The sequence below is a fragment of the Morus notabilis genome, unplaced genomic scaffold, assembly GCF_000414095.1.
Source record: "Morus notabilis unplaced genomic scaffold, ASM41409v2 Scaffold640, whole genome shotgun sequence".
Taxonomy (NCBI): Eukaryota; Viridiplantae; Streptophyta; class Magnoliopsida; order Rosales; family Moraceae; genus Morus; species Morus notabilis.
Genome location: NW_010367435.1, coordinates 120,519 through 138,609, shown reverse-complemented (window position 1 = coordinate 138,609; position 18,091 = coordinate 120,519). Strand labels below are relative to the sequence as shown.

At 37.7% G+C, this 18,091-nt stretch overlaps 2 pseudogenes; one reads left to right on the top strand and one right to left on the bottom strand.

Moving 5' to 3' along the window:
- Positions 1–101, bottom strand: LOC112094356 (annotated as a pseudogene).
- A 643-nt stretch (positions 102–744) lies between these two features.
- Positions 745–4,810, top strand: LOC112094355 (annotated as a pseudogene).
- The last annotated feature ends 13,281 nt before the right edge of the window (positions 4,811–18,091 follow it).

The window sequence follows — 18,091 nt, the reverse complement described above, 5'->3', positions numbered from 1 at the left end:
AAATGACAGATCTCGAATTTCGCTCAGAAGGAAAATGAAACTCTCTATCAAGCTTGGGAGCGGTTTAAAGATCTGTTAAATCTGTGTCCCCACCATGGATATGAAAGTTGGCGCCTCGTAAGCTATTTCTACGATGGACTCACAATTCGAGAGCGCCAATTTGTTGAGATGATGTGCAATGGAGATTTTCTCCAGAAAGATCCTGACGAAGCTATTGAGTACCTGAACGAGTTAGTTGAGAAAGCTCATACTTGGACTGGACCAAGTGCTACTGAGAGCACCAGTAGGTCCCGACCAGTTAGAGTTTATCAATTAAGGGAAGAGGACAGCCTCAAGGCCCAAGTTGAAGCTTTAACGAAGCAAATTGAGGTCCTCAAAAGTAAAGATAGTAAAGGATCCTATATGGTGGCAAGGACAGAGGCACATGAGCCTTGTTTAGTTTGTACTGGAATGGGCCATCTAACTCAGGATTGCCACACTTTAAGTGAAATGAGAGAGGTATATGAGGAGCAGTGCAATGCATTGGGCACATACAAGAAGCCTTACGGACCTTTCTCAGAATCTTACAATCTTGGTTGGAAAAACCACCCGAATTTCAGTTGGCGAGATTCAAACCAACAAGCATAATCATCTGGAGGGCAATGGAGATCAGAGCAACAATCTCAACCACCAAGGACATATTTTGCACCTCAGAATAACGTGCAGCCGAAAGGGAATTCTCTAGAGGATACCCTAAAAGATTTTATGGACGCGCAAAATAAGACGAATCAAAGGGTTGATTCAATGCTCACGCAGCTAGTGGAAGAAAACAAGGAAATAAAAAGTCAGATCACAAAGTTGACAGAAGCTTTAGCCGTTCAAGAGCGCGGTAAATTTCCATCACAAGCCCAGTCTAGTTTGAGAGGACAAAACATGGCTCAAACTTCCAACTCTGAAGGTCAAAATATCAAGGAAGTTAACGTCATCACTACAAAAAGTGGTAAGAATTCAGACACACCATCAACAAGTACTACCACTTTGAGTAATGAAGAATCGGCTCAGGAGAAAGAAGAGCAAACAAAAATTCTGGTAAATGTGCCCTTCCCCCAAGCTCTCCGACCTGCTGGGAAAGTGCTGGAAAATCAAAGTGAGATCCTGGAGCACTTGACACAATTGAAGATCAATCTTCCTTTACTACATGTGATCAAGCAAGTGCCGGCCTACGCCAAGGTTATACAGGATCTGTGCACTATAAAGAGAAAGCACCATGTCAAGAAGACTGCATTCTTGACGGAACAAGTGAGCGCGGTGATTAAGCAGAAGACACCGCTGAAGTACAAAGATCCTGGCTGTCCCACCATTTCCTGCACCATTGGGACACGCGAATTCGGCCAAGCATTGTTAGACCTAGGATCGAGTGTTAACCTCATGCCTTATTCAGTCTACTCACAATTAGGTCTTAGAGATATTAAGCCCACATCTATGGTTCTATAACTGGCCGATCGATCTATTAAGAGACCACGAGGAATAGTGGAAGATGTGTTATTGCAAGTTGATAAGTTCTACTATCCTGTGGATTTTGTTGTTTTGGACACTCAGTCAGTGGTTGATGTGGAGTCAAAAATCCCGATCATCCTTGGAAGACCATTCCTCGCGACAGCAAATGCTCTAATTAATTGATGATGAGTGTCACCAAACATTCTTGATCGACACACTTGTCGAGGAGGAGGTTCTGCTACAAAGCAACTCTGAAGATCTTGAAAACCTCCTCCAAAATTCTGAGTCTGAAAGTTCCGGTCCTTGTGAGTTGGCTAACATTTCTGCCATTTTCAACAACTCACAGGACAGAGGAATTAAGTTTAAGCAACTGTGTTTCGAGGAACTTCCGCAAGGGAGAGAGAAACCAAAGCCTTCCATCGAAGAGACCCCTACAGTCAAATTTGCTCAACTACCAGAAGGATTAAAACATGCTTTTTTGGGAGTCGGCGATACCTTTCCTGTTATCATTTCTTTCAAACTCGATGCATCACAAGAGCAGCGGTTGATCAGCATGCTGCAAAAGCATAGATCTGCATTGGGCTGGATGATTGCTGACATTAAAGGGATCAGTCCTTTGATTTGCTCCCATCATATTCATTTGGAAGAAGGAGCTAACTCGCGAAGAGATCCTCAAAGAAGATTGAATCCAACAATGAAAGAAGTGGTGAAGAATGAGGTTCTCAAGCTATTAGATGCTGGCATCATTTATCCTGTTGCTGATAGCAAGTAGGTTAGTCCGACCCAAGTAGTGCCAAAGAAATCGGGGGTCACTGTGGTGGAAAATGAGAAAAGGGCTCTAGTTCCCACAAAGGTCGTGACTGGTTGGCGCATGTGTATTGACTATCGCAAGCTTAATGTTGCCACTCGCAAAGACCATTTTCCACTTCCATTCATAGATCAAATCCTAGAACAAGTGGCAGGTCATCCTTTCTATTGCTTTCTCGATGGCTATTCAGGATATTATCAGATAGAGATAACATTAGAAGATCGGTATAAGACAACATTCACATGTCCTTTTGGCACTTATGCCTTTCGGCGAATGCCATTTGGACTGTGTAACGCACCTGCCACATTTCAGAGGTGTATGATGAGCATTTTCAGCGACATGATCGAAAAATGCATGGAAGTGTTCATGGATGATTTGACAGTCTTTAGAGATTCATTCAACACATGCCTTCTCAACTTAGAAGCCGTTCTACAAAGATGTGAAGAGAAGGGTCTTGTGCTAAATTGGGAGAAGTGTTATTTCATGGTGTCATCCGGTATAGTTCTTGGGCATGTTATTTCTGAAAGAGGAATCGAGGTCGACCGCTCTAAAGTTGAACTAATTTCTAACCTGCCCACCTCCAAGGCCGTTAAAGATGTCCGATCTTTTCTGGGGCACGCCGGATTCTACAGGAGGTTTGTTCAGAACTTTTCATCTATAGCGAGACCGCTAAGCAACCTCCTAGCAAAAGATGTTGTGTTCAACTGGACACAAGAGTGTGAGGATGTATTCCGGACACTCATCGCAAAATTGACTTCTGCCTCTATTATACAGTCACCAGATTGGAGCTTACCTTTCGAGATCATGTGTGATGTAAGTAACTATGCTGTGAGGGCCGTTCTTGGTCAACAAAGGGAGGGGAAGCCTTTCGTTGTCTACTACGTAAGCTGTACTCTGAATAGTGCTCAAATGAACTACTCTACTACTGAAAAAGAGTTGCTTGCTGTAGTATTTGCTCTCGACAAGTTCCGTGCATATCTGATTGGTTCACCTATCACCATCTTCACAGATCATGTCGCCCTTAAGTACATTCTCTCCAAAAAGGATGCTAAGGCGCGTTTAATTAGGTGGATCCTTTTCCTGCAGGAATTTGACTTGGCAATCAATGACAAGAAGGGAGTCGAAAATGTGGTGGCGGACCACTTATCTCGTCTTGAATTCAATGATTCCGCCGAAATTCCTGCTATTGGAGATGACTTTCCCGATGAACATCTCTTCGCCGTCACTAAGATGCCATGGTATGCGAACATTGTTAACTACTTTGTGACGGGCGAGATTTCATCTACCTGGGGTGCATAAGACAAGAGGAAATTTCTGGTCGAGGTTCGTAACTTTTATTGGGATGACCCCTATCTTTTTAAGTACTGCCCCGACCAGATCATGAGACAACGCATCCCGGATGATGAAGTGTCTAGTGTCCTAAACTTTTGCCACAACGATGCATGTGGCGGTCATTTTTTTGTGAAGAAGACCGCCACGAAAATCTTGCAGTGTGGTCTCTATTGGCCCACTTTATCTAAGGACACCAATGACTTCTGTCGTTCCTGTGAGAGGTGCCAAAAGCTAGGTGCTTTGTCCCGTCGCCATATGATGCCCTTAAACCCGATTCTCGTAATAGAAATATTCGATTGCTGGGGGATAGACTTTATGGGACCATTTCCACCTTCTTATGGATTCCTTTACATACTCCTCGCTGTGGATTATGTGTCTAAGTGGGTAGAAGTTGTGGCGTGTCGGAACAACGATAACACTACTATTGTAAAGTTCTTAAAGGAAAATGTGTTATCTTGATTTGGAACGCCGCGTGCCATTATCAGTGATCAAGGCACCCATTTCTGCAACCGTTCTTTTGAGGCTCTAATGTGCAAGTACGGTGTGGTTCATAAAGTTTCAACTGCCTATCACCCACAGATAAATGGCCAAGCTGAGTTGGCCAATAGGGAGATTAAGCAAATTATAGAAAAGACGGTTAATTCTGATCGCAAGGATTGGTCTCTGCGCCTTCCGAACGCACTTTGGGCATACCACACTGCTTACAAAACCCAACTTGGGATGTGTCCCTACAGGCTTATCTTTGGAAAAGCCTGTCATCTACATGTAGAGCTCGAACATAAGGCTTATTGGGCTACCAAGGCCCTCAACTTTAATCTCAGCGCTGTAGGTGTCAATCGGAAGCTCCATCTTTCCGAAATCAAGAAGTTAAGGAACGATGCCTATGATAATTCCAGGATCTACAAGGTAAATATGAAAGCGGCTCATGATAAGCAGATCCTGAGGAAGAACTTCGAGCCGAATCAGCGGGTTCATCTCTATGATTCTCGTTTGCATCTCCACCCCGGTAAGTTGAGGTCGCGGTGGACTGGCCCGTTCGTAGTGAAACGCATTTTTCCCAATGGTGCTGTCGAGGTTGAAGACCCAACCGATGGGAGAATCCTTAAAGTAAATGGCCAGCGTCTGAAAAATTATTTAGAGCGGGTGAACCAGGTTGAAGAGATCATTCTCGACGACCTTGTTTACCAGCTCTGAGTAGTTTGCTCACATCTCTTGTATCATATTTTCATGTTCTATTTTCTTCGTTTCTTTTTACATTTTTTTATGTGTGTGTTTTTGGAGAATCATATCAGGAAGCTCAAGCTGTGCTCATATGTGGAATGCTCATCATCCAGGTGTCTTCTTTCTCTATATTTCCATAATTTTTGACATTGAGGACACTGTCTGATTTTGGTTGGGGGTGGTGGGCATATTCACACGTAAGAGTGATTTTTGTCATGTTGATATTTGGGTTAAAATTTTTGCGAAGTTATCTGAGTATGATTTCAAAATGTTTGGTTTGAGTTGATTTTCACTGTCTTGGTTACTAAGAAATGACTTCCAGAGTTTCTTTTTACACATGCTAAACCTTGTGGTAAGATGGATGTTAATGTCAGCTGAGAAAATTTCTGAGTTTAAGTGCTTGATTTTTAGTGAGTTAAGAGAGTTGAGAAAACGACTTTTGAACTTTCATTGATCTTTTGAGCCAGTAAAATCACTATTAGAACATCATTACATAGTTAGTGGTATGCTTGGTGCATATGCTTGAGGGATGGATTTTGGGTTAGATAGGAATGATCTTATGTAATAGAGCCTCATTTCTTATTTTTCTATAAAAAAAAAACTGAGCAAGAACAACATTTCACAAATCCTGTAGTTTGGTGTTAATCACATTCGATGCTATATAGCTGTTTGTTAAAAGAAAACCTTTCTACATTCACTTCAGGTTGTCTCTTGCAAAAAAAAAAAAAACAAAAAAAAAAGCCAAAAAAGAAAAAAAAAAGAAGAAGTAATTTATTTTCCTATGTATTTTTTTTGGCTCTTTGTTTGTTTCTGTAAATTTCTGTTTGACCCGAATGAAATCCTAAAAGTTGGTTTGTGGTAAGAATGGTGGAATGTTCTAAGAGTTGATTAACCTATCTTTTGGTCAATGTTCGTTTGACTGTTTGTCCTAAATTTACCTTCCTCAACACTGAGCGTTGATTGTTTCATTTCCAACTCCATGAGAGAAAACCTTTGCACTCAAATATTCCTGACACCTGTGAGATCAATGGAGTTGAGACTTCTATTTGGTGAATTTTTCAAAGCTGCATGTGTTATGGTCAGTGGTAAGAAGGTTATGGTTTGGAGCACACACACACGACTCTGGAGTTATGACTGAAATGATCTTGATAGTATCTTTTGACTTCTTGCTAACAGTTTGTTTAAAATACTCAGGTGACTAAGCGAGTTGAGACTTAGATTTTCTTTGTGACATGATTTCTCTTGCGCTTGGATTGCTAGAGACTAGCAATAAGCTGGTTGGGGGTCGTGATTAGTGCATGAAAATGCATTCTAAATATTACTTTTGAATTATATAATATTAAAATATTTAAGCTTTAATCAAACAATTCCATTATTTTTATTAATGATATTTTTAATTAGAATTTGTCTAGTTTTTGTTTAATTATTTACAGATGAAAGCAGTGTAGAAAGCTACACAAGAAAAAGCCATAAAAGCCATATTTTCAGCCGTTTCAGCCCATTAAGCCGCGTCAGCCCATTAAGCCGAGCCAAGCCGCTACATCAGTTCTCTCTGCGTGGGCCCCAGTTTTTCTGCGCTCCCCAACTCTCCCGTGCGCGTGTCTCCAAAACGGCCTCAGAGAAGTAGGCGCGTCCCTATCACTCCACAGCCAAGCGCGTCCAACTCTCAGAAGCGTGGGTCCCGCGCCTGCTCACGCCAGCCTACTTCTCTCCTCTGCGCGCGACAGCTGTCCTCCATTCTGACTCCGCGCCAGCATGCTTCTCCCACTCCGCGCGTGACACATGGTGCGTTCTCTCCTCACTGCCAATCAAGCTTCGACACGTGTCCCTCCTGTGCTGAATCCGAATTCCTTCCCCAAAAATCAGAGCAAATTACCAGATTTCTTCCTAAATCAAATATATGATTTCTCCTAATTTATATGTAATTTTATTTTGTTTCATTTTCTTTTGTAATTTTCTAGTTTTACTATTTATTTCCTTATTTGACAGGCAACCTCTGAACACTATAAATAGAGGGGTTGACCTAAGGTTTTAGAAAGCTTGGAATATTCAGTTTTCTGTCGTCTTGCTGTCAGTCTCATATTTTCTCTCTAGAACTTGTGAAAATGTTTTGCAAGCTAGGCTAGAGTTCTTTTGGTGAGGTTAGAGATGAACTTTTGTTGAGTGACCCAATTCGGGGTTTTGATTCCTTGTGTTGTAAAGTTCTACATCTAAATGAATTAAATCTCATCTATTTTTCTATTACTTTTAAAAATATTGTGTGCCAATTTTTATATAAGTTCAATCACTCTTTTCTTATGTAATTCTGTCATGCAATGTTTTGTCATTCAAATTATTTTACAAATTGTCTTTTACTGTAATATTGTCAAATTGATATATTGTCGATTTTGGATAACTTGTAACATAGAGATTTAGTTTATTCGATTCTTTTATTTTGAAAATCAAAACTTGAATTGGTGAACGAAACATTAGGGATTCTCGACACCTTACTGTTTTTATTATTGAATTTTCTTCATACAAATTCCCTCCTTTCTATTTTATTTGCAACAAAATCTCAAAAACTATTCTTTTTCTTTAATTCACTTTTCTCTAACGCTCTTATTATGTTAGTCTTTCTTGTTATTTTGTTATCTCTCTGTGGATACGACCGCCCTTCTGTGCTACAATTGACCGCTTGTGAACATCACTTTTGGGCGTTAACTATGCCTCCTCTTCCCGCCGCCGCCGCCCCTCCCCTTTTTTCTCTTCCCGCCTCTCTCTCCCCTTGTTTCTCTTCCCTTCTCTCTCTCTCTCTCTTCTGATCCCTTCTCTCTTCTTCCCTTCTCCTGCCGCCGCCGCCGCCGCCACCGGCTGTCCCCTTCTCCCTCTTCCCTTCTCTCTCTCCCTTTGTCTCTCTTCCCTTATTTCTCTCTCTCTTCAGATCCCTTCTCTCTTCTTTTCCTCTCCTGTTGCCGCCACTGCCCCGCTCCCGCCGCCCCACCCCCGCTAGGATTTCAAAGAGGTGGGTTTTCTCATTTTTTTTCTTTTTGTAATTTTTGTTTGGTTGCCGAGAAAATGGAAGAAGAAATCTGAGAATATTTTATTGCTCTGATTGAGCTATGGGACTTTTGATGCTTTAGGAGTTGAATATTAGAGATTTTGTTTGAGAATTTTGTTCGAGTTTAGTCATTTTTTTATGATTATGAGAATGTGAAAATTTAAACTTGCATTGATTAATCAAGAATTGTGTCTATATGTTACTCTAGATGTTAATAAAATGTTAATTTTGGTGTTTGAAAATTATGTTCGATGTTTCAATTTGATGCAGGCGTTTGATTTTTCGCCTTCGTCACTGTTTGCATGGTTCCTCTGACGCAATCCCACTATTTTCAGCCCCCATTTAGTGGGTTTGAACTTTGTAAGTTTTTTATATTTATTTATTTTAAAATTGTTGTAGTTTTTGGTTGTATGAATTAGGATTATGATGACAATATTTGAATTATGATTTTCTTATATTGTTGAAATTTAGTATATGTTTATGATTCTTGTTCTGGGTGGCACATCTTGCAGTTATGGTGTGCCGAAATCTTTTAAAGTTATTTTTCTGCAGGTTTAGATTTTTGGATGATAAGAAAAATAAGCCGTTATGTTGCCGAAATTTAGTTAGAAAATGAGAATTTTAATAAGTTCATTAACAAACTTTAATTAATTAAATTTAATTGTGTTAATAAAGAGTAAAATTAAAATTAATTAAACACATTAATAAATTGTTATGTCTGTTGTTGTGTATAGTTAAAATGCCGATTGACAAAAGTTAGATTTATTTGAGGAACCGATTGTCGGATCAATATTGGAATGGGTTATCTGCTTTTATTGAGGTCGCCAAAAATTATGCAACTTCAATTGGCCATATCAGCTCTCCTTGTGTAAAATGTAGAAACCATGAAATGTATCTAGTAGAAACTGTGAGAGCGCATATACATCAATTTGGTTTTGATCCATTATATAGTACATGGATTCACCATGGTGAACTAGAAGCGGTTTCAGGTGTCGACCCAATAGTTAATTAACCAGTAGACGAGATGTTTGCAGTCTTAGAAGACGTTGCTGGGATTAATGATGACCATGAAATGTTGGATGAGACGTATGTGGATCTAGAAGATGCACAGTACGTTGAATTTAAGGATCTACTTTTTGAGCTCTAGGTGGGATTGTATCCGAATTACACTAAGTATTCATCTTTAAATTTCTTAGTGAAATTGATGCATTTAAAAGTGTTATACAAGTAACCTAATGAGTGTATGGATGCTCTGTTAAATCTATTGAAAGATGCATTCCCGGATGTGAAGTTACCTTCTTCTCATTATGAAGTTACCTTGTAGAACACTTTAGACATTGACATATTTGGGAATTCCAGAAACTAACATTGATGACATGATGATAGTCCATGATACGGAGTCTACAAATATCGAGTTAGTAGTGGAACTACCAGAGATTGACTCATTTGTATTGAATTCACATGATGTATCGTCTAATGTTGTCACCTCCGATGTTAATGCAATTATGAAAGATACGTCTCCCATAGTTGATGATTTTATTAATGATTAGGATGATGAAACTTTGGAGGAGTACGTTGAGGAGGAAGTCATCGAATCTGAAGACGATGATGACATAAATGATGATGGCGACAATCAACAATGTATCAGCAACGATGAGTAGAATTTAAGAATAGTAATCTTTGTCTTTCTTCTCAGATTTCATTTTAATATTATGATCTTCTGTGAATTTATAAATATTGCCATTAATATGAATTTGTTCACAGGCATTCATGGCTAGTCTGGTAGCGACTTGTGCTGGCTCTTCAGGGAGAGCGCAGCCTCCTCCCGGTCCTCACAGAGTCCCCGCATTTTGTGAGTTTGGTATGTTAGTAAATAAATGTAGTAGTACATGTTGATTTGAAATGCTTACATATGCTTACAGGACCTGAACCTCGACAACATAGAGGTCGAGGTGGGGCGAAAGGTTATGAAATCGCCCAAAAGGTCTTTCAAGATGAAAAAATCACAGTAGAATTTAGTGAGGCGGAAGGTACTTGGAAGGCGCTTGGTAAATATGATGCCTGGTTTGATAGTGCAGTTGGTATTCATACCAGGGACATATGCGAGCCCTTCCACAATGCTTGGAAGGACATTAGCGACATGGACAAGAGGACAATTCAGAACCGGATGCTGGTATTTTTTATGCAATAATTTGTATAGTTTATACTAAAGTTAACAATGCATTTTAACGATGTGAAACTGTTTTGCAAGGACTGGTTTAACATGGACTACAACTATAAGAACGGTATTCTGAGGTCCGTTGTTGATAGGGAGGCAGCAAAGTGCTACAAGGACTAGAAAAGTTCTCTCCACCGCCACTTCAAACGCTATGGTAGAGAAAGTCTCCCGAGTAACATGAGGAATCAACTTCATTGGGATTGTTGTTGCGATAGGTTCTCCGGTGATAAATTTCAAGTAATTATAGATTTGTTAGAACTTGATGATTTTTTATACAGACATTCAAGTAACTATTACTTATTATAGTTAATCATAAATAGAAAATATCAGAGACAAATAAAACTAATCATAGCAACCAAAAGTATCCAAGCTTACATGGTCGGGTATCGTACTCTCAGCATCGCAATAAGAAGGTTAGTAGTTATTTTTTGACTTCATTATCGCATTTATATGTTTGTGATGATTATTTTGGGTGGCACATCTTACAGCTATGGTGTGCCAAAATCTTTTAAAATTATTTTTTACAGGTTTTGATTTTTTGATCATATGAAAAATAAGTCGTTATGCTGCCGAAATTTAGTTAGAATTTAAGAATTTTAACAAATGTAATTTATTTGACAGGTCAGTACAGAGACCTAAGAGCTGATGTCTGCCATAGACAACTGGGTGGACATGCATCGTCGCGGGACCTCTTGGGTTAATCCCCAAGTGGAATAAACTTTTGTAAGTATTTTTATTTTTCATATTAAATTTTTTTATACTGAAATAGTGGTTTTATAACACGTATAAACAATTATAATGTCTTATTTTGTAGAACACCCTGGAGGAGGAGAGACAAACGCAGAGAACACAGTCTACGTCAAGCTCGACTAGACCCGCTTTTGATGAGCATGTGGTTTTGGAGCAAGTTCTTGGCATGCGTAGAGGACATAAGATAGGAGTGGGTCCGACGCTCTCCCAAAAGCATTACTCTGGGGCTTCTCCTTCATCTGCTGGTTCATACTCGGACACAACATCATCGGCTTAACCTGACCCACATATGAGTCGTCATTTAAAGAAATCGTACCGGGAACAAGTTAAGATTTATGAGAATCAGGTGAAGGTGTTAGAGTTGGTGGCTAAATTGCAGCCCAACATTCAATTACCTACGATTGATCGTCCAAAACCAGTTGACCTAGATGCTCCTCTGCCTCCTTCAGATGATGACAGTCCTAATGATAATTCAATTGTTGGCGATGCTGCAAACTTAGACGATTAGTTCCGTTATGTGCACTATTTTATTTTTCACTTTATTTAGACTTTTATATTTTTTTGAACATTATATATGCACTTCATATAGTATTCATAATATATTTTATAAATTTATTTAGATTTACTGTTTTTAATATTAATTTATATTTCACTTTTAATGTATCTTAATAAATTATATTAAGTATATAACATAATAATGTTTAATTAAAATTATTTAAAATTAATTAGTTGCCATTTTTTAAAAATTAAAAAAAAATTTTAATTTCGGTTTTTTGCGACGACTTTTTTAGACTTGTCGTCACAAAAAAAAAGATTATTTGCGACAACAATTTGAAATGTCGTTACAAAAAATGATCATATCATGAGAATTTTGCAACGGCGTATTAACGACGCATGTCGTCGCAAATACAGTTGTGACGACACTATTTCGTCGCAAAAAAGGTTTTGTGACGAATTATTTACGACGACAAATCTGTGACGACACGTCATCGTAAAAATCGTTATTTGCGATGACATGTGGGTTTTTGCGACGACAAAAAGTCGTCGCAAAAACCCCTTTTTCTTGTAGTGTCGACAAGAACATTTTTGGCCTCTTTCTTGATTCGCCCATGAACACAAATGTTTCTTCTCCTTCTGGTTCAGAAACCACCTTCCGATGTCCACTCTTGATAGAGGCACTGTATTTACTCAAGAAGTCCATGCCAAGAATCACATCATAATCACACATGTCTATTATGATAAGAGCGGAAAAAAGTTCCCCCTCAACGATTCTCAATGGGATCATTTGTAAATAATGCGTTGACAACATCACCTCCCTAGAGGGTAGTGTCGTAGTGAACTCCTGTCTCACAGGCTCCTGATTTTTTCCAAATTTCTTAGCAAAAGAAGAGGACACAAATGAATGCGTAGCATACGTATAAAATAGAAAATATGTATTTCGTGAGAAAATTGGGATATGGTTTTTTAACAACGTTGAAAGTTTTGGCAGCTGCTTCCTCTTTCGTCATCACGTAGACGCGAGCATTGGTAGGCGGATCTTCTAATCTTAACATGATTAATAAGTTGTCCTTTCAAGGTGGCTTGCATGTTGTGTAATTAAGCAAGTGGGGCTTTTATTGACTCTAAGCACAGGACTGAGTGAAGTAATCCTTGTGACTACAGTTGTAGCACTAGTTTGTATTCCGATAACACTCTCCTAGATTCTTCTTTCCACACTTTGCATAGGGTTGAATCTCCCTGTTATTGTTGTATTATTGATAATCACTACTTCCCCTCTTAACCATTCTGATTCTAAAAATTGCTCCTTCTCTTATGGTACTAACAGAGGTTCCTCGTTAACTGATTTCGCCACTGCTTCAGCTGCAGGCGCTGGAGTTACTATCTGTTACTGTTGCGCCATGTCCCTCCCTTCCAGCATCATTAGTTCTAAATTCATCTAACTCTCTTCTTCGATTCTGGTGTTACCTCTGAAGGTTAGTTATCTTTGCAACTAGGTTAGGATTTATTGGGTTATCAACTAATGAGACAGGATTTCACTACTATATTGTTAGTTTACCAATCCATCCCAAAAGCTTAAGCTGTTAGGAGGTGGGCCAACAATAATTTTATACTTTAACACTCCTCCTCACGTGTGGGCTGGACAATGGGCAATCGTGTGAGTAAATTAATTAGAAAGCCTAACACGTGAATATTTAAGCCCGAGATATATTAAAGACTCAACACATGATGACAATTTTAAATGGGGATAAAGAGTGCAATTACGAGGGTTTGAACCAAAGACCATGTTAGTTTACCAATCCATCCTAAAAGCTTAAGTTGTTAGGAGGTAAGTCAACAACAATTTTATATTTTAACATATATATATAGCATGCTAAGGCATCTAATACCTATAAAACTAAACTTAAACGTATTATCTTACATCTACATATACGTAAATGTATTTTAAACATACTTACTTGGAGGACTTGAAGCAGACGTGTGGCGATGTGCATTGGAAACGGAGACCCGCTTTGATACCATAACTATAGCGCCCCCTCACGAACATGTCACATAATTCGTTACTTGCATCGTTAACTTTAACAGTTTGAATAGAAATAGAAAATAAACTTAAACATATATATAGCCCAGGAAAATGACGTAATATTTAAAAAAAATAAAAACTGCGGAATATAATTAAATAAAGCTTATTAAAAAAATTAAACACCATCTATGACGTCTTTCCGTTTCCAATTCAACGTTCCTTGCGCACACGTCCGTTCTCGTCCTCCATCCTAAACAGCTTGCTTCTTACCCTTATCTGCAACGTGATATAGTTCTTAAGTAAGCAAAAGCTTAGTAAGAAAACTTTCATATCTCACAAAAACATAACTTTGGTTTTCAATGAAATCGTAACATAATCATCATCATAGTAGTGCACGAGGCGCAAATTTATATATAATATATCTTAAGTTTAAATATCCATATTAAAGTAGTATTCATTTTATCTTTAGGAGCCCAAACGTTACATTATTAACATCGTAGACGCGTCGTCATGAGAGGAGTGAGATAGTTAATCCCAAATCAAATATGACAAGTCCACCTAGTGGGACAGTCGTCCAAATGGGATATAATAAACACAAACATAGGACCTCTTCATAAGTGATACATATATAGATATATAAGTTTTCTTTAAAACTTGTCATAAATAGTAAAATCATAATCATGAAAATATCCTTGTGAAAATCATCGTAAAAAGGTCTTGAAAGAAGAACATATTGTTCATAAACCTTTAATCATACAACATTCTTTAACATTTTTATAAACTTTCATGTTGTAGGTAAGAACGTACTTACTTGATTCGCTAGCTTAACCTTTTTGTTGTATAAGGTGATTGATGCCCCGATTCATGACGTGTTCTTCCACTTGGGTGTTCATGTTAAATCATTCCATAATAACATTAGAAATCAAATTTCATATCATTGGGACGTTGAATCATAACATAACTCATCTTATATCATCATTACATAATTAAACAATCATCATAGCACCACTTTTATTCACATAAAATCATGATTTATAAAATCAGAAAACCTTGACCCTGACTCACTTAGAGAATTATAACTCAATTTACATAAATTCTTCCTGGCTAAAACGTGGAGAACATAAAATCAACATAAAATAGCATGAGTATTAATTTTATCGTAAATGAAAACCCTAAGGAGCAGTGATTTTATAATTTTACAAAATCTGTCAGCATACGTAAACCAGTGAATAGCCTCCAATCTAAAATCCATAATAATTCAAATATAGTTAGAAAAATTTCGTAAAAACTACCAGACAATAATAACATATAAATACATGACATATAAAAAAATCACAGTAAAATAAATTCACATTAACCCTCTACACCTTCTGGAAATTGGAGATCACATGATTCACAGATTCTAGAGATCTTAACCAACCTTGAATAAAAATTCATTTTTAAATAATAGGTAATTCATAAAACTCTAAAATTTTGATATAATACTAACATCATGGAATTAAAAATATCCAGAATCTGAATTCAATAAAATCACGTTGATAACATATAATTAAAATTCATCAACCAAAACTAAACCCTAGAATTCTTCTTAACACCATTCTACGAATATCACATATAATTTATGAAAGTTTTTTATTCTTAAAACATAGAATTCTTACCTTGAATCCTTTGGATATATATATATATATATCCGAAAGACTTCCTCTAAAGTGGCATGAAAGAGAGGAGGGTGAGAGATGGAATATCGGCCTCGGAATCATAGAGCGATGGTGTCTTTTTTAGAAATTCTTTGAATGATGGTTGTAAGGCATAAACGTGTATTGAGAAGAGGGAGAGGAAGAGAGAAGAAGAATAGTTATGGAGAATAAGAGAAAGTGAGAAAGACTTTAAAATGGGCCTTTTTCAAATGCTTTAGGTATATACAGATCCCCTAGGTCAAAACCCAACACTACAACAAAAAAGCTCATTTACGGCGACGCAAATAGGTGATTTTTCGTCGCAAATACTGTATTTTCAATGACATGCTGTCGCAAATAATTTGATGTAAATAATATATTTGCGACGATATAGGTTTGAAATGTCATCGCAAATATATTAGCGACGAAAGTCGTCGCGAATAAGTCATCACGAATGTTCCGTCGAATATGTCGTTGATGATGACGTGTCATCCAGTATTTGTGATGACACAGTGTCATCGCAAAAGACTTTAAAACCTTTTGCGACTAAACCGTCGTCGCTAGTAATGTGAACTATTTGCGACGACACATTAGATATGTCGTCGCAAATAGTAGTTTCTTTTTTCCCGTACTTTCCTAATAATATTAATTAATAAAGATATAAATTTAAAGAAAATTTAATAATGAAATAGAACAATATAATTGATATACAATAGTCAACACAATAATAAAGTAAGTCTTAAGAAGTAAATTAATCAAGAAATACTAAATAGTATTGATAAGAAGAAAAATAAAAACAAATATTTTAATATCCTAAATTAGCAGCATTGTCGTCCTCATCCTCGTCTTCTTTGTTTCGCTCAGGCCGCGGAGGAACCAACGGTTGGGGACAGTTAACTGGCAAGAAGTTGATGTTGGGATTCATCGAGCGCATGACTTCCATCATGATCGGCTGGTTGTCGAACATGTTGCATTACTCGATGTAGAGGTTGTTCAGCCAGTTTTGGATATGCTGGGGCAAATTAACCGAAGATGACCCATCCAATTGCGAAGCAGATGATGAGGTGGAAGCGCTTGAACGATTCCTCCGTGGCAGTGTCAGTCCCACTCCCTTAGTGTGCCTTCTGCGCTTGCCCAAGACTTGGGACATAATCCCCTCCTCATTGACCACCATGGACGAACCTTCCCAGCAGACTATGTCATCTGCGTGGTTCTTTCCACCTCTATCTGAGCCTGCAAAGGTAAATGAAATAAAAATGAATAAAAATAGTATAATATATTATGTTAAATATGAAAAATGAAATAAGTTTAAAATTTACTTACAAATGCCTGTTCTGCGTCTGGATTGATAAAATTATGCCTATGACTATGCATGTCACCCCAATTGTCAATTAATGATATGAGCTCGTGGGTCTTGGGATTTGCCTAATCAAGTTGAACGTGTTAGAATAATTATTAAGCCAAAGTGACAAAAACTTAACAAGTATGCAAATTAGTATTACCTTATCGAAACGATGCTGGGAGTATGACTTTCTACCATGGAAGCTAGACCACTTTTGACTGTCATGGTTTTGTTGATTTGCAACAGATTTTTTCTAGCAATGATCATAGATGAATTAGTAACATACTTAATAATTAAATAAACCAATTAATTAAAAGTAAGAAGACATAATGAAATTGAACCTGAAAAGTAGGGGATGTAAAATGATCACAGTAAGGTCCCCATTGCTCTTTTCTCCTCAAGTTTTTAGGAGGATTTTGCTTGACAAAATCCTCATTTTCTGCCCCTCCCATCTTTTAGAATTGTCTGTGCAAGGTAGTCTTCCAGTCCTTGTAACATTTACTAGCTTCACGGTCAACTACATCTCTAATGATGCCGTTGTCGCGGTTGTAGTCGAGGTTAAACCAATCCTGGAATACATTAAAAAATCAACAAATAAATCTTATTTATTGTATCAATTAAAAATTTTTAGAACAAATTTTGTTTCAAATAGATACTAGCATGTGATTTTGAATCCTCCTTTTGTGCTCCTCAGACACGTCCTTCCAGGCATTGTAGTGTGGGTCACATATATCTCTTGTGTTCAAGCCGATAGCATTGTCAAAATATTTGGCATTTTCGCCAATCGCCTTTCATGAACCTGTCTCGTCAAACAAGACAAAAAGCTTCCCATCTTTTTGTACTTTCTCTACTATATCTTGACCTATAGCTACTCCTCGACCAGAACAACGTCGAGATGTTAGCTTTGGAACTGTAAGAAAATAAAAATAACGAAATTAGATTATAAAGAGTTCGGCAAGTAACAAGTTTTGAGAGTATGTGTTACAGCGTCTAATACCTGACTGATAATGTGCCGGGAGTTTCATCGGATCAGGTGGAGGCTGTGATCCTCCTGCAGAGCCGGTGCATGTAGCTACTGGGCCAGACATCGAGACACTGTGTTGTAAAAAAAATGTATATGTTACTTTATTTGGTATGCAATTTCTTAAAAATTTTATAAAAACATTTATAAATATAAATTAACTACTTTGGTTCTATTCATCGTCATTACGAATGTCTTCAACATCATCAACACTTTCTACGTCATCATCATCTTCAGAATCGACGTGCTCATCTTCGATATAGTTAAACATAGTTTCATCATCACCATCGTCAATAAAGTCATCTTCATCTTCAGCGGGCGACTTGTTTCGCAAGTATGTGTTGACGTCATATGTGACGGTATTTGCTTCGATATCAGGCCGACCAAATGTTAAGTTGTCCAGTTCAGGTAGTTCAACTACTAACTCAACATTTCATGATTTTGTATCTTGAACTGTCGTGACCTCGTCGATGTCCTCTTCTGAAAAATCTCATATATGTCGATGCCCAAAATGTTCCACAACTTTCTAATTCGGACCATTAAATCATCAACATAAAAAACCTGTTCCACCTCGGAAGCTAGAATGAAAGGTTCATTCTCATACCATTTGTCGTCGCAAATATTTTCGTCGCAAATTGCCCAAATTGTAGTAGTGTAATAGGAAACTTTTTTAAATTTTTTTTTTTAAT